Raw genomic sequence first — 19,855 nt, 5'->3', positions numbered from 1 at the left:
TTCTTCTTTAAAAGCTTCTGAATCTTTTTGCTTTTCCTCCTTTTCTTGTTTAAGTAACTCTATCAGCATCTTGAGGCATGATTTCAGGTCTGTGTCTTCTTTCTTTGGAGTGTTTGGAATTCCGATGTTTGCTACTATCGGAGAGCTGGGTTCTGGTGTTGCTAGATTGTCTTGGTTTCCTTGGGATATACTATTTCTCTTTACTCTTGCCATTTTGTTGTCAGTGATATGTTCTTGCCTTTCCCTTGTATCTGGTGTGTGTCTCTGGTACACTTTCCGTGTGCACTCCGCAGAGATCTCTCTACTCCCCGGCAGCCCAGGTTCCGGGTGGCAGCTGGGCTAGGCTCTGCTCTGCGTACTGAAGTTGTCTCCGGGTGGGAACAGACGTTCCTAAGATCTGTTCCTGGTCACAGATGCTCAGCCTCTCCGAGCCACCTTTCCGGCTGGCAGGTGGGCCAGGCTCTGCTCTGTGTCCTGAAGTCGTCTCCGGGTGGGAACAGACGTTCCTAAGATCTGTTCCTGGTCACAGATGCTCAGCCTCTCCGAGCCACCTTTCCGGCTGGCAGGTGGGCCAGGCTCTACTCTGTGTCCTGAAGTCGTCTCCGGGTGGGAACAGAAGTTTCTAAGATCTGTTCCCGGTCACTGGGTCGGGGAGGACAGGGCAGGTCAGGGCAGGGGGTGCCCTTTCCGTGTGCACTCCGCAGAGATCCCTCTGCTCCCCCGCAGCCTAGGTCTCCCACTCACCAGTTGCTCAGCCTCTTATTTATTTATTTTTAAGTGAACAACTTTATTTTAAAAAACAAAGAAAAATGTACAGATTTTAAAAGCATTTTTACATAACAGTATATGAATATATTTTTGTAATTACTTGATTTTTTTAAAGGTTTGATAGTACGCCTTAAAATCTTACTAATTACTGTGAGCATAAAGTCCACGTAAAACAAGATGTAACCTGTAATTAGTCAAAGTTTTCTTGGTGTGTAAAGATTAAACACAATGATTTTTCATTTTTTTTGGCCTTTGTTTTTCTTGAACTTCATATAGTTTATAAGTTGTTTCTGGGGTTTTCAGAGCTTTCTGGGGTTAGTATCCAGTTATCAGTATATTATGTCTTTTATTTTGTGATAGCATATGCTGGTGAGGTTATGGAGAAAGAGGAACACTTCTCCACTATTGGTGGGGTTGTAAACTGGTACAACCACTCTGGAAATCAGTCTGGCTATTCCTCAGAATATTTGACATAGTACTACCTGAAGACCCAGCTATTCTACTTCTGGGCATTTACCCCAGAGACACTTTAACATATAACAAAGACACATGCACCACAATGTTCATAGCAGCTCTATTTATAATAGTCAGTATCTGGAAAGAACCCAGATGTCCTTCAGTAGATAAATAGGTACAAAATTGTGGTACATTTACACAATGGAGTACTATCCAGCTATCAGAAAAAAATGACCTTATGAAATTCTTTTTTTTTCTTGTTTTGTAAATATTTTTTTTTGTTTTTTTTTTTTCTAGGACTTCATACAATCTGTGAGTTGTTTCTGGGGGAGTGCAAGCCTCTGGGGTTAGCATCCCACTATAAGTGACTACATATTATGTCTGTTTTTTTGTGACTGGGTTATCTCACTCAGGATGATATTCTCTAGATGCAGCCATTTTCTTAAGAACTTGGTTAAGTCATTGTTTCTGGTGGCTGAGTAGTATTCCATTGTGTAAATGTACCACAATTTTTGTATCCATTCATCTTCTTAAGGACATCTGGGTTCTTTCCAGCTTCTGGCTATTATAAATAGAGCTGCTATGAACATTGTAGTGCATATATCTTTGTTGTGTATTAAAGTGTCTCTGGGGTAAATGCCCTGAAGTGGAATAGCTGGGTCTTCAGGTAGTATTATGTCCAATTTTCTGAGGTATCACCAGAGTGATTTCCAGAGTGGTTGTATTAGTTTGCAACCCCACCAACAGTGGAGAAGTGTCCCTCTTTCTCTGCAGCCTTGCCAGCATCTGCTGTCATCTGAGTTTTGGATCTTGGCCAATCTGACTGGTGTGAGGTGGAATCTCAGGGTTGTTTTTATTTGCATTTCCCTGATGGCTAAGGATGTTGAGCACTTCCTCAGATGTTTCTCAGCCATTCGGTGTTCCTCAACTGAGAACATTTTGTTTAGCTCTGTACCCCATTTTTTAATAAGGTTATTTGATTCTCTGGTGTCTAGCTTTTTGAGTTCCTTGTATACCTTGGATATTAGGCCTCTATCTGATGTGGTATTGGTTAAGATCTTTTCCCATTCTGTTGGGTGCCGTTTTCTTTTCTTGACAATGTCCTTAGCCTTACAGAAACTTTGCAATCTCATTAAGTCCCATTTGTTAATCTTTGACCTTAGAGCTTGAGCCATTGGTGTTTTGTTCAGGAAATTTTCTCCTGTGCCTATGTGTTCTAAGGTTTTCCCTAATTCCTCATCTAATAGTTTTAGTGTATCTGGTTTAAGGTGGAGATCTTTGATCCACTTACATTTGAGCTTTGTACAAGGAGATAAGAAAGGGTCTATTTTCATTTTTTTGCATGCTGAGTGCCAGTTGGATCAGCACCATTTGTTGAATAGGCTGTCCTCTTTCATTGAATGTTTCCAGCACCTTTGTCAAAAATCAGGTGACGATATACATGAGGGCTCATTTCTGGATCTTCTATTCTATTCCATTGATCCCCATGCCTATTTCTGTACCAGTACCATGCAGTTTTCTGCACAATTGCCTTGTAATATAGCTTGAGGTCAGGGATAGTGATTCCTGCAGATGTTTTTTTGTTGTTGAGTATGGATTTCGCTATTCTAGGTCTTTTGTTATTCCATATGAAAGTTCACATTGATCTTTCCAGTTCCTTGAAGAACTGGGTTGGAATTTTGATGGGGATTGCATTGAATCTGTAGATTGCTTTGGTAGGATGGCCATTTTTAAGATGTTGATCTTTCCAATCCATGAGCATGGGAGATCTTTCCATTTTCTGAGATCCTCCTCAATTTCTTTCTTTAGAGGTTTGAAGTTCTTGTCATACAGGTCCTTCACTTGCTTAGTTAGAGTCACACCAAGTTTTTTACAGTTTTTGTGATGATTGTGAAGGGTACCTTTTCCCTAATTTCTTTCTCCACATGTTTGTCCTTTGAGTATAGGAAGGTTACTGATTTGTTTGAGTTAATTTTGTATCCAGCCACTTGCTGAACTTGTTTATCAGCTGTTGGTGTTCTCTGGTGGAATTTTTGGGGTCACTCAAGTACACTATCATGTCATCATCAAAGAGTGATGTTTTTATCTCTTCCTTTCCGATTTGTATCCCCTTGATCTCCTTTTGCTGTCTATTTGCTCCAGCCAGGACTTCCAGTACTATGTTGAATAGGTAGGGGGAGAGTGGACAGCCTTGTCGAGTCCCTGATTTTAGTGGGATTGCTTGAAGTTTCTCGCCATTAAGTTTGATGTTGGCTGTTGGTTTGCTGTATATTGCTTTTATTATGTTTAAGTATGGACCTTGGATTCCTGTTCTTTCCAGGACTTTTAACATGAAAGCGGTGTTGGATTTCGTCAAATGCTTTCTCAGCATCTAGTGAGATGACCATGTGATTTTGATCTTTGAGTTTGTTTATATGGTGCATTACATTGATGGATTTCTGTATATTCAACCATCCCTGCATCCCAGGGATGAAGCCTACTTGGTCATGATGAATGATCATTTTGATGTGTTTTTGGATTCAGTTTGTAAGGATTTTGTTGAGTATTTTTGCATCAATGTTCATAAGTGAGAATGGTCTGAAATTCTCTTTCCTTGTAGTGTCTTTGTGTGGTTTAGGTAGGAGGGTTATCGTAGCCTCCAAAAATGAGTTAGGTAGTATTCCATCTGATTCTATCTTCTGGAATAGTTTGGAGAGTATTGGTGTTATATCCCCAATACATGTCTGATAAAATTCTGCACTGAACCCATCTGGACCTGGGCTTTTTTTGGTTGGGAGGCTTTTGATGACTTCTAGTTCTTTAGCTGTTATAGGGTTATTTAGATGGTTTACTTGGTCCTGGTTTAACTTTGGGACCTTGTATCTGTCTAGGAATTCATCCATTTCTTCCAGATTTTCCAATTTTGTGGAGTATAAGTTTTTGTAGTAGGATCTGATGATTTCTTGAATTTCCTCAGTTTCAGTTGTTATGTCCCCACTTTCCTTTCTGATTTTGTTAATTTGGATACTCTCTCTTTGCCCTTTAGTTAGTCTGGCTAGGGGTTTATCAATCTTGTTGATTTTCTCAAAGAACCAACTCTTGGTTTTGTTGATTTTTTCAATGTTTATTTTTGATTCTATTTGGTATTTTTCTGCCCTAATTTTGATTATTTCTTGCTGTCTACTCTTTTTGGGTATATCTGCTTCCTTCTGTTCTAGGGCTTTTTGCTGTGCTGTCAGGTTGCTGATGTAAGCTCTCTCCAGTTTCTTTTTGGAAGCACTTAGGGCTATGAGTTTTCCTCTCAGTACTGCTTTCATTGCATCCCATAGGTTTGGGTATGTTGTGTTTTCGTTTTTGTTGAATTCTAGAAAATCCTTAATTTCTTCTTTGACCCTGCTATTGTTTAACAGAGCGTTGTTTAGTTTCCATGTGTATGTGGGCTTTTTGTTTTCTTTGTTGTTGTTAAAGACCAGCCGTAGACCATGGTGGTCTGAGAGGATGCATGGGAGTATTTCGATCTTCTTATATCGATTGAGGCTCGCTCTGTGTCCAATTATGTGGTCAATTTTTGAGAAGGTGCCATGCGGTGGTGAGAAGAAGGTGTATTCTTTTACTTTAAGATAATATGTTCTGTATATATCTATTAATTCTAGTTGGTTCAAAGTCCAAGCTAGTTTTGCAGTGTCCTAGTTCAGTTTCTGTTTCCATGATCTGTCCATTGGTGAGAGTGGGCTTTTAAAGTCTCTCACTATTATTGTGTTTGGTGAAATGTATTTTTTGAGCTTTAGTAGGGTTTCTTTTATGAATGTGGTTGCTCTTTTTATTTGGAGCATATATGTTAAAGATTGAGAGTTCCTCCTGACAGATTTCCCAGGTAATGAGTAAAAAGTGTCCTTCCTTATCTTTTTTGATAACTTTTGGTTGGAAATTTAGTTTATTCGATATTACAATAGCCACTCCAGCTTGCTTCTTGGAGCTGTTTGCTTGGAAGTTTTTTTCCCACCCTTTTACTCTGAGATTGTGTTTGTCTTTGTCTCTGAGATGAGTTTCCTGTATGCAGCAAAAGGCTGGATTTTGTTTATGTATCCAGTGTGATAGTCTATGTATCTTTATTGGAGAGTTGATTCCATTTATGGTAATAGATATCAAGGAATAGTTGTTTCTGTTTCCTGCCATTATTGCTTTTGTGGGTTCAGTTGTGTCTGTGTCTTTTTCTTCTTTTAGTTTTCTTGTTTAGGAGTTTTCTTGTTTTTACTAGGCTGTATTTTCCCTCATTGTATTGGGTTTTCCACCTATAATTTGTTGTAGTGCTGGGTTTGTGGTCAGATATTTTGTAAATTTTGATTTGTCTTGAAATATCTTCATCTCTTCATCGATGGTGATTGATAGTTTTGCTGGGTATAGCAGCTTGGGCTGGCACTTGAGCTCTCTTAGGGTGTGCATGATGTCTGTCCAGGCTCTTCTAGATTTCATAGTCTCTGTTGAGAAATCGGGTGTGAGTCTGATTGGCCTGCCTTTATATGTTACCTGACTTTTTTCACTTACTGCTTTTAGTATTCTTTTTTTGCTTTGGGCACTTGATGTTTTTACTATTATGTCTCAGGAGGTATTTCTTTTCTGGTCCAACCTATTTGGAGTTCTGAAGGCTTCTTTTATGCTCGTGGTCATCTCATTCTTGAGGGTAGGGAAGTTTTCTTCTACGATTTTGTTGACGATATTTACTGTACCTATTAGTTGATACTCTTCTCCCTCTTCTATTTTTATTATCCTTAGGTTTGGTCTTTTCATTGTGTTCTGGATTTCCTGGACATTTTGGGGTAGGAGCTTTTTGTTTTTTGCATCTTCTCTGGCTGTTTTGTCTATGTTTCAATGTTGTCTTCTGCCCTCGACATTCTCCCTTCCATCTCTTGTAATATATTGGAAATGCTTGCTTCTGTGACTCCTGATTTCTTTTTTAGGTGTTCTACCTCTAGGGTTATCTCTTTTTGTGTTTTCTTTATTGTGTCAATCTCTGTTTTAAGTTCTCTCTTCCATTCCTTCATCTCTTTGGTTGTGTTTTCCTGTAGTTTTTGAGTTTTTTTGTTTCCTCTTTAAAAGCTTCTGAATCTTTTTGCTTTTCCTCCCATTCTTGTTTAATTATTTCTATCAGCATCTTGAGGTATGATTTGAGTTCTGTGTCTTCCTTTTCTAAAGTGTTTAGAATTCTGAAGTTTGCTGTTATGGGAGAGCTGGGTTCTGGTGTTGCCAGGTTGTCTTGGTTTCCTTGGGATATACTCTTTCGCTTTCCTCTTGCCATTTTGTTGTCAGTGATATGTTCTTGCCTTTCCCTTGTATCTGGTCTGTGTCCCTGGATTTCCACTGGTTTATGTAGCAGATGGGCTGAGCCCTGTTATATGCCTCAGAGTCGCCGGGAGGAAACAGAAGTTCCACAGTTCTGTTCCTGGTTGCTGGATCAGGCAGGGCAGGGCAGGGCAAGGCAGGGGGTGCACTTTCCGTGTGCACTCTGCAGAGATCACTCTGCTCCCTGGCAGCCCAGGTCTCCTACCCACCAGTTGCTCAGCCTCTATGAGCTGCCATTCCGGGTGGCAGATGGGCCAGGCTCTGCTCTGCGTCCTGAAGTTGCTGCCGGGTGGAAACAGAAGTTCCAAAGTTCTGTTCCTGGTTGGTGGATCAGGCAGGGCAGGGCAGAACAAGGGAGGGGGTGCACTTTCCGTGTGCACTCCGCAGAGATCTCTCTGCTCTCTGGAAGCCTAGGTCTCCCACCCACCAGTTGCTCAGCCTCTACAAGCCGCCGTTCCCCCTTATGAAATTCTTAAGAAAATGGATGCATCTAGAGCATATCATTTCAAGTGAGGTAACCCAGTCACAAAAGAACAGACATAATATATTTTTATTTTTTTAAGAGTTCAGTTGTTACCCTCCTCCAGGTCCAGTCTCCCACAGCTCTTCATCTCATTCCTCCTCCTCCATGTCTCCAGAAGGATGTCCATACCCATCTATAACCTATTTTTAAATGAAAAAATCAGGGGAAAGTGCAAATGCAGTCCCTAGCTTTTTATCTAAAAAACTTACTAAGGACACTGCACCCCAACACTCTGTGTAATAAACAATCTAAACATCAAGAAGCTCTGACATGGCTTTCTAGTGCATCAGAGGAGTGCATTCTATCTGCGTTTGTTGTTGCTATTGTAGAAAGGGGTTTCTGCAAAAACTCGTAGGCTCCATCTCTCACATAACCTTTTCATCCTGTAAAGTAGAAACTCTCTACCCATTAAATAATAACTTCTTATTTCATTCTTTCTCCCTGGTACTTGGCATTCACCAGTCAGCTTTCTGCCCATATAATTGTGACCACTCAAACTGTCTTACATAAGGTAAAATCATTCACATCCACATGTACAGCATCATGTGTCAAATTTCCTTCAAATATGAATAATATTCTATTGTATGCATATACTGCATTATAGCCATCTATTAATCAGTTAACGGACACTTGGGCTGCTTCCACATTTCAGCTATTTAGGACAATGCTGCCGTAAATGTGAATATACAATAATTTTTCTAGACCCTATTTTCAATTTATTGGATGTCTACCCAGAAGTGAAATTGCTGAACCACACTGTGACTGTTTTTAATTTCTTTCTTTTCTAGTTATTGCACACAGACTTTTAAAAATACTATCACACCACTACACTTCTTCCTATATTAGTTAATTTGTGGACTATCTACTATTTTCTACAGTGGCAAAAGTATTTTACATCTCTACCAACAGGGCAAGTATACACATGAGAAATTTGGTTTTGAACAATTTCTTTACAGGTTTATCAGTGAGTTACTAAGTTTGTGTGTGTGTGTGTGTGTGTGTGTGTGTGTGTGTGTGTGGTTCTTGCCATTCAAAAATCTGACTTTTTATTCTTTCAGAATTCTCAATATGGTGATAAAACCAGGTAATCTAAGAGTTAAAATCCTATTAATAAACTGTATGTTACATTTCTATGAAAAAATGTAAAAGGTTTTAGAAAAGGATATATTTATGTTTTATTATATTTATCAACCAAAACCTCATCAGTATAATGCAGTATAATTCATGGCTAATCTGTTTCTTTCTAACCAGTAAAATATACATTATTGGTAGCTGCCAAGTCTACTTTATTGTTAGACCCTTTGAAGTAGAGGAAGTATGATGTCCAATATTTTATTTCTCTATATGTAGGAGAGAAATATGAATGGGGTAATGATCATTAATGTGTGATGCATGTTCCGAGACTTAGAAGAGTTATAGTGACCAAGAAAAGCAGTCTGGTAGAGGATTTAATGTAGGCTTTAAACAAATACCTAAGTAGACTAGGTAACATGAAGAACTGGGACAAAGGTATGTGTTCTATGTAGAGCTAGGGCGTAGGAAAGCCCAGCATGTTGGGTTCGTATTTACATAGCAGGTGTAGGAATTTCAGTGGGCAGAGATGGAAAATCAGCAAGTGACAAGATTTGAAATCATAATTTCTAATTATGGGCTGAGCTCATATTATGACCATTACAATACAGGGCTAGGAATATGGAACCAAGTTTAAGCTAATGATTCCAAGTTTGGGTTCTTGGTATCTCCAGAAAGCTTGCAATTTAAATTTAAAATTCTCTCTCTCTCTCTCTCTCTCTCTCTCTCTCTCTCTCTCTCTCTCTCTCTCTGTGTGTGTGTGTGTGTCTGTCTCTCTTCCTCCCTAATTCCTTCCCTATGCCATTATATGTATCTTAGAGACTGAAGAGTTATCGAGTGCACACAAGTTAATGTTAGTTCTATCCACTGAAGTTGTGACTTAGCAAAAATAAAATCGATTATGTATAAATATCTCATACCGACTTTATGGTGTTTTTCTTCAATTAACATGTTCTAATAGTAAACAATTATTGTACTGTATAAAATCTTGTATTATATAAACATTGTTTATGTTCTGAAGTAGTTTCAATCTTTAAGAATTTTAAGGTCACTCTTTGTTCCAGTGAATGTTCTTTCTCTGACAAAATATCTGATACTGAAGGAATAGGTTTATGCCAACTCATACTTTCAGGACCCAAATTCCATCATTATTGTCAGAAAAAGGCATCATAACCCTGAAACTAGAGTTCCAGATTCTTGTGAGCCATCATGTTGGTGTTGGAAAGTGAATCAAGGTGCTTTGCAAGAGCAAATGCTCATAACTGCTGAGCCATTTCTTGCAGCTTCTGCTTTGGGAAATTGTTTACCTCAGGTCTTCTGCATTCATGATTTGGTTGTTAACTTGATGTTTTTGTGGGGCCATTAATAGTGAGAGTGGGTATGTTTCTGACTCTTTTGCCTGCTCTTGGGATGCTTTCCTTTCTTTTGGGTGGCCTTGCCCCTTGACATGAGGGCTTTTGCCTTGTCTTACTGTATCTTGTTTTGTCATGCTTGTTGTCTCTTGATGGCCGACTCTTTTTTGAAGAGAAAAGGAGGGGGAGTAGATCTGGAGGAGAAGTAAATTGTCAGGGGGTAGGAGTAGTGAAGGAAGGGAAACTGTGGTTTGGTTGGGATGTATTATATTAGAGAAGAATCTATTTTCAGTAACAAAGATTTTTTAAAATTATATCTATGTGTATATCTGTGTGTCTGTGTGCATGTATGGCCACCTATATGTGGATGCCGGGAAAGGCCGGAAGAGGGCATCAGATTCTCCAGAGCAGGAATTACAGGTGGCTGCAAGTTGTCTTACCTGGGTGTGAGTAACTAAACCCAGGTCTTCTGGCAGGTTATTAATCTCATTTATGGTTAAGCCATCTCTCCAGCTCCTGTTTTAGCAATTTCACCTACTACATTTCATACACTTTATGGTATTTTAATTTACACTCTTGATAAGAAGAGGTTTTTGTGTTGACTTCATTTTGTTCAAACACTTATTCTTAAAACACATGTTTGTGCATGAAATCTGCATAGCTTAGAGTTAGGTAAAGGTACAAGTAACAGTATTTGATGGAAGTATGAAAGTATGTGTTAGGGAATAGGTGGGCCGCTAGCTGGCAAAGATAATGTTACATTTCTTTGTTATTTCAATGACTAAAAGAGCTCAGCAAGCAAATGAATGAATTTAGCACCATTATTCCTTCACCAAGAGACAAAATGTGGGCAAAGGCATTATATACCATCGGATTTATAGTTAGCTGGTGTTTATTCTTTGCCAAGATACTTCTTATATAATTAACATTTCACCTAGACATGCCTGCTCTCTGAAAGGATTTTGGATGAACCTCAGAACTCTGGAAAGTCTAAGGAAAGCTTAAATAGATTTACAAAGTCAGCAGTTAATACAGGATTCCAAAACTCTTTGTATTGTTGAGTTTAAATAAAAAATGTTGGTGCTCTTACTAGTTAACATTAGAGTTAATGGATTTTCTGTTTTGAGGCTTCACTCTACAGACTTATATCTAAAAGGATTTAGAGGGCACTTCTAATTTTCCATGTTATTATTGTTAGATTTAAGAACTTAGTGTTTTTTTTTTTTTTTTTTTTTTTTTTTTTTTTTTGGTTTTTTGCATCTATGGACATTTCCTCTGTGGCAATTTAAGACTGATCATTTTCCTGTAGTCTTTATGTGAAAAGATCTAACAGCAGAAAGTAATAGCATTTTCATTGAATATTCATGTTTTGAGAATAGAAAACCAAACATGTTCAGAAGGAGCTGAGTTGCAAAAAAAAGGGATTCTCGGTGAAAATTGAGCTCATGGTTTGTGTCTATGCTTGAAAATTGAATAGTTGAATTGTATAGTTCTTGCTTCTTTTAAGTTTGGAAAGCATTTTTGCCTTAATTACATTAATATTTCATGGGAAGGGCCACTGAGATTTTCATGAACATGTAAACAGTTTCTATTTATTATGATTTGAAATGAAGAAAATATAAGCTATGTACAAAGCAGTTTTATTTATTTATAAGTATATAAAATAAATGTGAACATCTTCCATTTGAAAGTTCTCCCCTAAATTTATACTGTAAATGATGCCTATATTTTATTTTTTATTTTAACTTATATCATTTGAGATGGAGTCTCACGTAACCAGTGGTTACCTGAAACTCAATCTGAAGATAACTGTGATGGCCAGTCTTGGTTATTGTCTTAACTGCATTGGAAGTCAACTAAAACCTAAACTGGTGAAAGATTTACATGATTGGATCATTCGAGGTAGAAAGACCCACCCTAAATCTGGGCCATATCTTTTGGTGGTAGCCCACATAAAAGGACATGAAAGGAGGAGGAGACTTTGGCTGTTTACTTGCTTGCTTTTACTTTGGCTTGCAAGTTCATCTATCACATAAATTCATCCAGTCCTGTTGTTCAGGCATTCCTTCCTTTCCCAGTACTGAGAACATGCTTCAGTGGCATTTGCATACAGACTGAAGAGCAGCAGCTCTCTAAGAATCTTCTGAGACTCCCACAACCAACAACAGAAACCAAGACAACCTGGCAACATCAGAACCCAATTATACCCCCACAGCAAGTACTGGAAATTCTACCACACCCGAAAAACAAGATTTGAACTTCTAATCATAACTCATGTTGATGATGGAGGGCATCAAAAGGAGCATGTATAATTTCCTTAAAGAAATACAAGAGAACACAGGTAAACAAGTAGAATTCCTTAAAGAGAAAAACACAAAAATCACTTAAAGAGTTACAGGAAAACACAACCAAACTGATGAAGGAATTGAAAAAAAATCCAGTATCTAAAAACAAAAATAGAAACAATGAAGAAATCACAAAAGGAGACAACCCTGGAGATAGAAAAGCTAGGAAAGAGATCAGGAGTCATAGACACAATTAGTGGGAAGGAGCAATTTGCAAACTTATTTGTAATAACAAAAAACCCAGGATAATAAAAAACATTCTCAACAATAAAAGAACTTCTTTGGGAATCACCATTCCTCACCTGAAGCTGTATTACAGATCAAACACAAGGTTTTGGTATAGAGCCAGGCAGGTAGAAAAATGGAATAGAATTGAAGACCCAGAAATGAAGAAGGACACTGTCAATAAAACAAAAATGCAACTAACAGATTAGGAAAGGATATTTACCAATACTACATCTGATAGAGGACTAATATCCAATATATAAAAAGAACTCAAGAAGTTTGACTCAAATAATCAAATAATCTTATTAAAAATGTGGTACAGAGCTAAACGAAGTATCTCAACTGAGGAATATCAAATGGCTGAGAAGTACCTAAAGAAATTTTCAACATCTCTTGTCATCAGGGAAATGCACATCAAAACAAACCTGAGATTCTATGTCACACCATTCAGAATGGCTAAGATAAAAACTCAGGTGACAGCAGACACTGGCAAGGATATGGAGAAAGAGGAACACTCTTGATTGTTGGTGGGATTGCAAGCTGGGACAACCACTCTGGAAATTAGTCTGGTGCTTCCTAAGATAAATGGACATAGTACTACCTGAGGACTCCTGGGCATATAGCCAAAAGATGCTCCAACATATAACAAGGACACATGCTCCACCATGTTCTTAGCAGCCTTATTACTAGTAGCCAGAAGCTGGGAAAAACCCAAATAGTACTCAGCTATTACATACAATGACTTCATGGAATTCTTAGGCAAGTTGATGGAACTGGAAACTATTATCTTGAGTGAGGTAACCTAATCACAAAACACACACACACACACACACACACACACACACACACACACACACACACACACACAGGGTATGTGCTTATTGATTAGTGAATACTAGCCCCAAAAGCTCTGAATACCCAAGAAATAATTCACAGACCATATGGAGCTCCAAAAGAAGGAAGGCCAGAATGTGTATGCCTTGGTTCTTTTTAGAAGGAAGCACAAAACACTCACAGGAGGAAATACAGGGCCAAATAAAGTAGCATAGATGGAAGAAAAAATCATCCAGAGATTGCCTCACCTGGGGATTCATCCCATATGCAGTCACCAAACCCAAGTACTATTGCTGATGCCAAGAAGTGCTTACTAGCAGGAGCCTGATATGGATGCCTCCTCAGAAGCTTGGCCAGAGCCATACTGATACAGTTGAGGATGCTTGCATCTAGCCATCAGACTGGACATGGGGCCCCAAATGAAGGAGCTAGAGGAAGGACTGAAGGAGCAGAAAAGTGTTTCAGCCTCATAGGAAGTACAACATTATCAACCAATCAAATACTCCAGAAATTCTAGGCACTAAAACAACAGCTAATAAATACACATGGAGAGACCCATGGCTCCAGTTGCATATGTAGCAGAGGATAGCATTTCTGAAATCACTGGGGGAGGGGGGAATAAGCATTTGGTCCAGTGAAGGCTCATTTTCTCAGTGTAGGGTTATGCCAAAGCACTGGGATAGGAGAAGGTGGTTGTGAGAGGAAGTACCTTCATGCCGGCAAGGGGAGGGGCAGTGGGATTGGAGTGATGAAAGTGGATAACATTTGAAATGTAAATACAAAGTATATCCAAAAAAAGGGTGGTACTCTGCTAAAAATTTTAAAACGTCTTACTGGTTTATGATCCCATCAAAACCACATGGATAGGCCCATATTCTTATTCTATTCTTGGTACTACTTAGTATTATTCTTAACTGTTCCAGTTTGAGTTGAAAGTATCTTATGAATATTTTTGTTTTTAATTAGCTATGAATGTATATAACATAAACACTAACAAATATAAACCTTGAAATTTGTATTCCATACTTAATCAGAAGAAAATACCAATCAAATTAAACCAAATGAAAGGATTTTAACTCAATATAAAGGTTGCAAAATTATATCTGGGGGTTTAAATGTCCAACATTCCTAGAGATGTTATGGGATCTTTTATGACACTAAAAATATCCATGAAATAAATAAAATTAATAACCAGTTTTAAAGCATAAAACACAAGCTTTGTTAGTGTTTTCCTGTTTTTGAGCATTAACTGTATAATTTTCTAGCCTTAAGTGCTTGGGAATCAATATAGCACCAAATGATCCAATAAATGACCTCATTAAACTGATAAGGAAATCTAAACTTATTTGTGTTTGTATGAGTAGCAAGATGAGCTAAACATGCTGTTTATAAGTGCAGAGCTGGTTTAATCATTTGTATAAACAATTGTCTATCCATCTTAGAAGAAACAATGATCTCAAGGAGGACTATTGGATTTCTTTAGCTGTGTAACAATCTTACGATGGATTCATATGCCTTAAGAAGTACTCATTTATTATCTTAGGTATACATAATCTAGGAACAGGGATTTTTTTCTTTAGAGTCTTACATCATCAAATCAATATTTTGCCTGAATCTTCAAACACATCTAAGGCTTGACTGTAGAAGGAGCCTGTATCAAGTGTTTGTACAATGTAGAGGATGTCAGTAGCTTCTACTTTCTCCAAGAACTCACTTTTTATGGCTAGGACCTATAATTATCAGTCTTATTGGCCTTCTTTTGGATAAGCAGCAAGGAACAAAATATTTCAAAAGAGAGACATTGTGAGTTATGTATCATAGTCACCTATGTCCCATTACCTTTGTAGTATTAAATTGATCAGAAGGAAATCATGCATTTTGCCCATCCTCCAAGTGTTAGAACTGTACAGGATACCAATACCAGAAGGGAAGAGTTAGGACTCAGGAAGAGTCAGGAAGAGTGCACTTCATTGTTTGCTCTATACTAAAGGCTGAAGTTAAAACTTCCCAACAATACAAATTCCTCTGTTGCTTATATTATGATTAAAGATATTTCTTGCCACTGCTTTAAGCCATAATGTAACTAAGAAAATTTCTGTTCCCATTGTATATAAAACCAAATGTTAACTATTTGTCAAATGAAATATTAGCTCTTGCAATGCAAGACTCTGAGTCAACTCTAATAGCTTATTTATCAGGACTAGCAGTGTACATTTAACAACTCTCATTATCTTAGGTGACATCAGATGCTGGCAAGGATGCAGACAGAAAACACTCCTCCTTGCTGGTGGGACTGCAAGCTGGTAAAACTACTTTGGAAATCAGTCTGGTGGTTCCCCAGAAAAATGGAAATAATTCTACCTGAAGTCCTAGTTGTAGCACTTCTGGACATATATCCAAAATGTGCTTCAACATATAACAAGGACACATCCTCCACTATGTTTATAGCAGCCTTATTTATAATAACCAAAAGCTGGAAACAACCCAGATGTCCCTCAAAAGAAGAATGGATACAGAAATTGTTTTGTATTTACACAATGGAGTACTACTCAGCAATTAAGAACAATGATTTCATGAAATTCATAGGCAAGTGGATGGAACTAGAAAGTATCTTCCAGAATGATTCAGACACAAAAGAAAACACATGGCATGTGCTCACTGATAAGTGTATTTTAGCCTAAAAGGTTTTAGTATACAACACACAAACCATATGCAGCTTAAAAAGAAGGAAGACAAAAATGTAGATGCTTAAATCCTACATAGAATGGAGAACAAAATAATCACAGGAGCTGGAGAGAGGGAGGGCCCAGAAAGGGAGGGACTAGAGAGGGAGAGTAGAGGGGGAGAGAAAAAAGGGGGACAAAGACTAAAAACAGGTACTGGAAAAGACAGGAATAAAAAGTACAGATGATCAGGAATTTGAATAGAAACAGGCCATAGAGGGGACTGGGGGACTGGGGTAGCCACTAGAAAGTCCCAGACTCCAGGGAAGAGAGACTCCAAGTTAACAGTAATGACTTTAGGCAAAAGGGGCGATACAACTTGTGGAGAGCATCTCCAGTAGATAGGCAGGGCCCCCAGTTGAGGAATGAGGCCATCCATGCACACCAAAACTTTTCACCTAGAAATGTTCTTGTCCAAAGGAAAGACAGGGACAAAAATGGAACAGAGACAAAAAGATATACCATTCAGAGACTGTTTCACCTAGGGATCCATCAGGTCTGCAGACATCAACCCCATACACTATTGCTAAAGTTAAGAAGTACTTGCTGACAGGAGCCTGATATGGTTGTTTTCTGAGAGGTTTTACCAGCAACTGATCAATATAGATACAGATGTTCTCAGCCAACCTTCAGTCTGAGCTTGGGCACCCAAATGGAAGATCTAAGGGAAGGACTAAAGGAGCTGAAGGGGATTGTAACCCTATAAGAACTGTATCAACTAACTGAACCACCCAGAGCTCCCAGAAATTAAACTACTAACCAAAGAGTATATGTGTAGAGAGCCTAGACTCCAGATACTTATGTAGCAGAGGATGGCCTTATCTGACATCATTGGGAGACAGAGGGAGACTTGATGCCCCAAAGTAGGGGAGTGCGAGAGGGGTGACGTGGGAGTAGGTTAATGGGTAGAGGAGCATTCTCATAGAGGCAAAGGGGAAGTGGATTAGGGGAGATGGGATGAAGAGTTTGTGGAGAGGTAACTGGGTAGGGGGATATCATTTGAAATGTAAATGAATAGAATGATTAGTAAATAAAAAGGTTCACATTTTTCTGCCTATTCATCTAGAACTATTGTGCCATAAACACATTCTCATACTAACCAGTTCCTTGTCTTTAAGAAATTGCTTTTAAATTACTGAGTGTAACAATTAGAACTTGAGTGGCAAGAAATGCATATGGTGTAATAATGATGTGGATGTTATGGGGAAACCATAATGGTGCAAACCTGCTACTATTACCTTACTAAACAGACATCTTTGTGAAATCAACATCGTTTGTAAAATTGTGTATCTGTACCAACAGATTAGTGGAGCTCTCAGGCCCTATAAGTTTTTTTGGGAAGAGGATGACATGGTAGTTGACCATAGGCATTCACAATTGCTCAGAGTGCAGAGAACTATGTGTGGGGTGTACAGCCACAAGTAAGATATCCTAAAGGCTCAGGGTTGCAGAAGAGAGGACAGAAAGATTATAAGAGCTAGAAGTTGAGGAAAACTATAGTGAAATACTGTCTTCTTGATTTGACAGGAACATCTCTCATGATCATCTGTGGTTGCTTATAGAAAGCCTGCAAAAGCGCAAACATTCCAGTAAACATTTCAACTTATTGAGGGAAACACTTAAGAACTCCTATCCTTAGATCAAAAACTATTGACAGTTTATAGCTTCTGAGAAGGGTAAGGCAGTGTTCTTTAAGAATGTGGTTCCTGATATATCAACCACTGCCTCATAGATAGTCCCACATTCATAACTACATATAGTCAACAAAAATTAGTGAAACAAAAATTAGACTCTGGTCATGTAAAAAAGAGGATATTAATTTGGGAAGAGACAAATGGGGGGATGGTGTGGGAGGAATTATGGGGAGGAGTGAAGAGTGAATATGATCAAAATTCATACATTGTATGAATGTATGAAGTTCCCTCAGATGTAATAAATATACTATACTAAGCATAGGACTGGAAGTGAAGGTCTGTTGATGTAGTTTGGTGGTGGGGTACATGCCTATCATTTTAGTCTTAGAGTTCATCCCATTGCCACAGAAAATTGCATAGATGAGGCCCTAAAATACTATAATCATTCTCTGTGGTAAAATACAGTTCTGTCAAGGTGTGATGTACCATACTGCACAAGCCTAATAAAGTTATCTTTGTTGAACCATTTGGTTGAAGTGGTGGCCATTCGGGGTTAATAATCACATAACAATCTTATGAGTTTTGGTTACAGTGGGATGTGTTTCCTTTCAGGTGAAGCACAGGGACTAAGCCCAACTAACTTGGTTTAGGTACACCTGGTCAAAGATAAAGCACCTTTTTCTCATCTTAGCGTCTAGATGAGCCTTGCTTGCTACTATTTTTTTAAGACAGTTTATGAATACTCTGGGGTGGTGAGTTGTTTTCATGAAATCATTTTTTTTTTTTTTTTTTTTTTTTTTTTTTTTTTTTTGAGTAATGTCTTAGCTTTCCTTCACATTGTCTGGTGGAGACTGATGGAGTTCTTTGTGGATGGGGATGAGAACCATTTAACTTCCATGCAGCTTTAAAGATGAAGATAAGCTTCAGCTCACGCCAGTGTTCCTGTAATCCTTCATTTCTTTTACTTAGAGTATCTGCCTGCTCTCCTTCCTGATGCCTGCTCTCTTAAACTGATGTTTCCAAGAGAAGGCTTAACTCAAAACGAGACATCTTAATCTTTCATTGTCAGAGTGGCAATCATACCTAATAGCTGTGGATGTGTAGCACGTGCTTCTAAGTACGCACGAGTAACTGGACAAGCTGTACCAGCTGGGACAGAGTGAGGGGAGGAGCAAAGCACACACAGGAACATGGTGGAGGACTTTGCCACCACACCTCCTCTGTTTATTCCAGTCTCTTTACTGGATGGCCATTTGAGAACAAGTAAGTGAAATACGTTTTTGCTTTTCCCTCTAGATTTGTTCCTGAAGAACAAAATGGAAACGACCTTTGCAAATCGTCACTTTTGTGATGTCTATGTTTTCACACCTGCATACCGGGCCATGGTTATGGAGCTCAGAGAACAGGTTGTAAGAGTCAGTTTTTCCTTCCACACTGTTGGTTCTCAGGCTCTAACCTGGGTTCTCAGGCTTCGCTGCACACATTTTTATCTTAGAATAACTTTTTTTATATTAGAAAAGTTCATTAAAGAAAAAGTTTGGAACTAGTATAAAGTTCTCATATATACCCTATCTGAGTTCCCCTATCATGATCATTATTAATTAAAACCAATGATTAATTTATATTTTAATACCTTTTACCTAGTTTTCTTCCCCTATTTCAGGATATCATGAATTCATATCACAGCTAACCATTATGTTTCAGTTTCTTCTTGACTGAGGCAATTTGTCAGACTTTTTTTCTGTTTTTAAACTCTGAGAGCTTAGAGAAAAACTGGTCAGGCATTTTGTGGAATATACCTGACTGGAGATTTGGATGATGCTCTCCTGGCTAATAGAAAGGTGATGTGGAGCATGACGTGACAGGGGACCACAGACACAAAGCGCCATCACTACTATTGCCTGCCATGCCTGTTTGTCTTAGCTTTCCCAACAGTCATGTTATCCTGGTCTCCCAACTTTCACCTTTTCATTTGTACCTTCTCTTGAAAGAAAGAAAATATGCACAAAATGAACTGTTCTGCTCCCTCTCCTTAAACAATCGAGCATTTGTATAATTTATTTAAAATTCTAGTGAATGGGATTTTTATCTTTTTCCACCATTTACTTATATTAGTATGATAGATATAATATATTGATAGTATGATTCAATGATTTATTTTTCTTTCCAAACTGCTTCTGTTTTCTGTATCAAATACTCTTTTACCTTGGCTCTTGTGTTTCTTTGACATACCTCCAGGTTTTAAAAGCACTTGTTAATTTTCTGGCACTGTAAGCCATAAGATGCTCCAGGATAACTTTATAAAGTAAGAATATAAAGTGAGAAGACTTACTGTATTCTCTTTGTAATTTAAAACTATAAGGAATGTTGAATAAGAAAAGCCAGAAATGTCTCTTTCATGCCAGCAAAGCTATTTGGTTCAATACATGAATTCTTGTAGAATTTTTTTTCTTACAGGTCCTTTGTTAAAGCCCTGGGAAGTAAAATCATTGGCAATATCACAATATGATAAATCATGAAGGAGAATGTTAGAATTTAGAAACCCTGATGAATTTAATAAATTTAATAGTCTGTTTTTTTTTTGAGTTGCTGACAAAAATATATC

The sequence above is a fragment of the Micromys minutus genome, assembly GCF_963924665.1.
Source record: "Micromys minutus genome assembly, chromosome: 4".
NCBI lineage: Eukaryota > Metazoa > Chordata > Mammalia > Rodentia > Muridae > Micromys > Micromys minutus.
The sequence above is the reverse complement of the archived record's forward strand: the minus strand, read 5'-3'. Positions refer to the sequence as shown.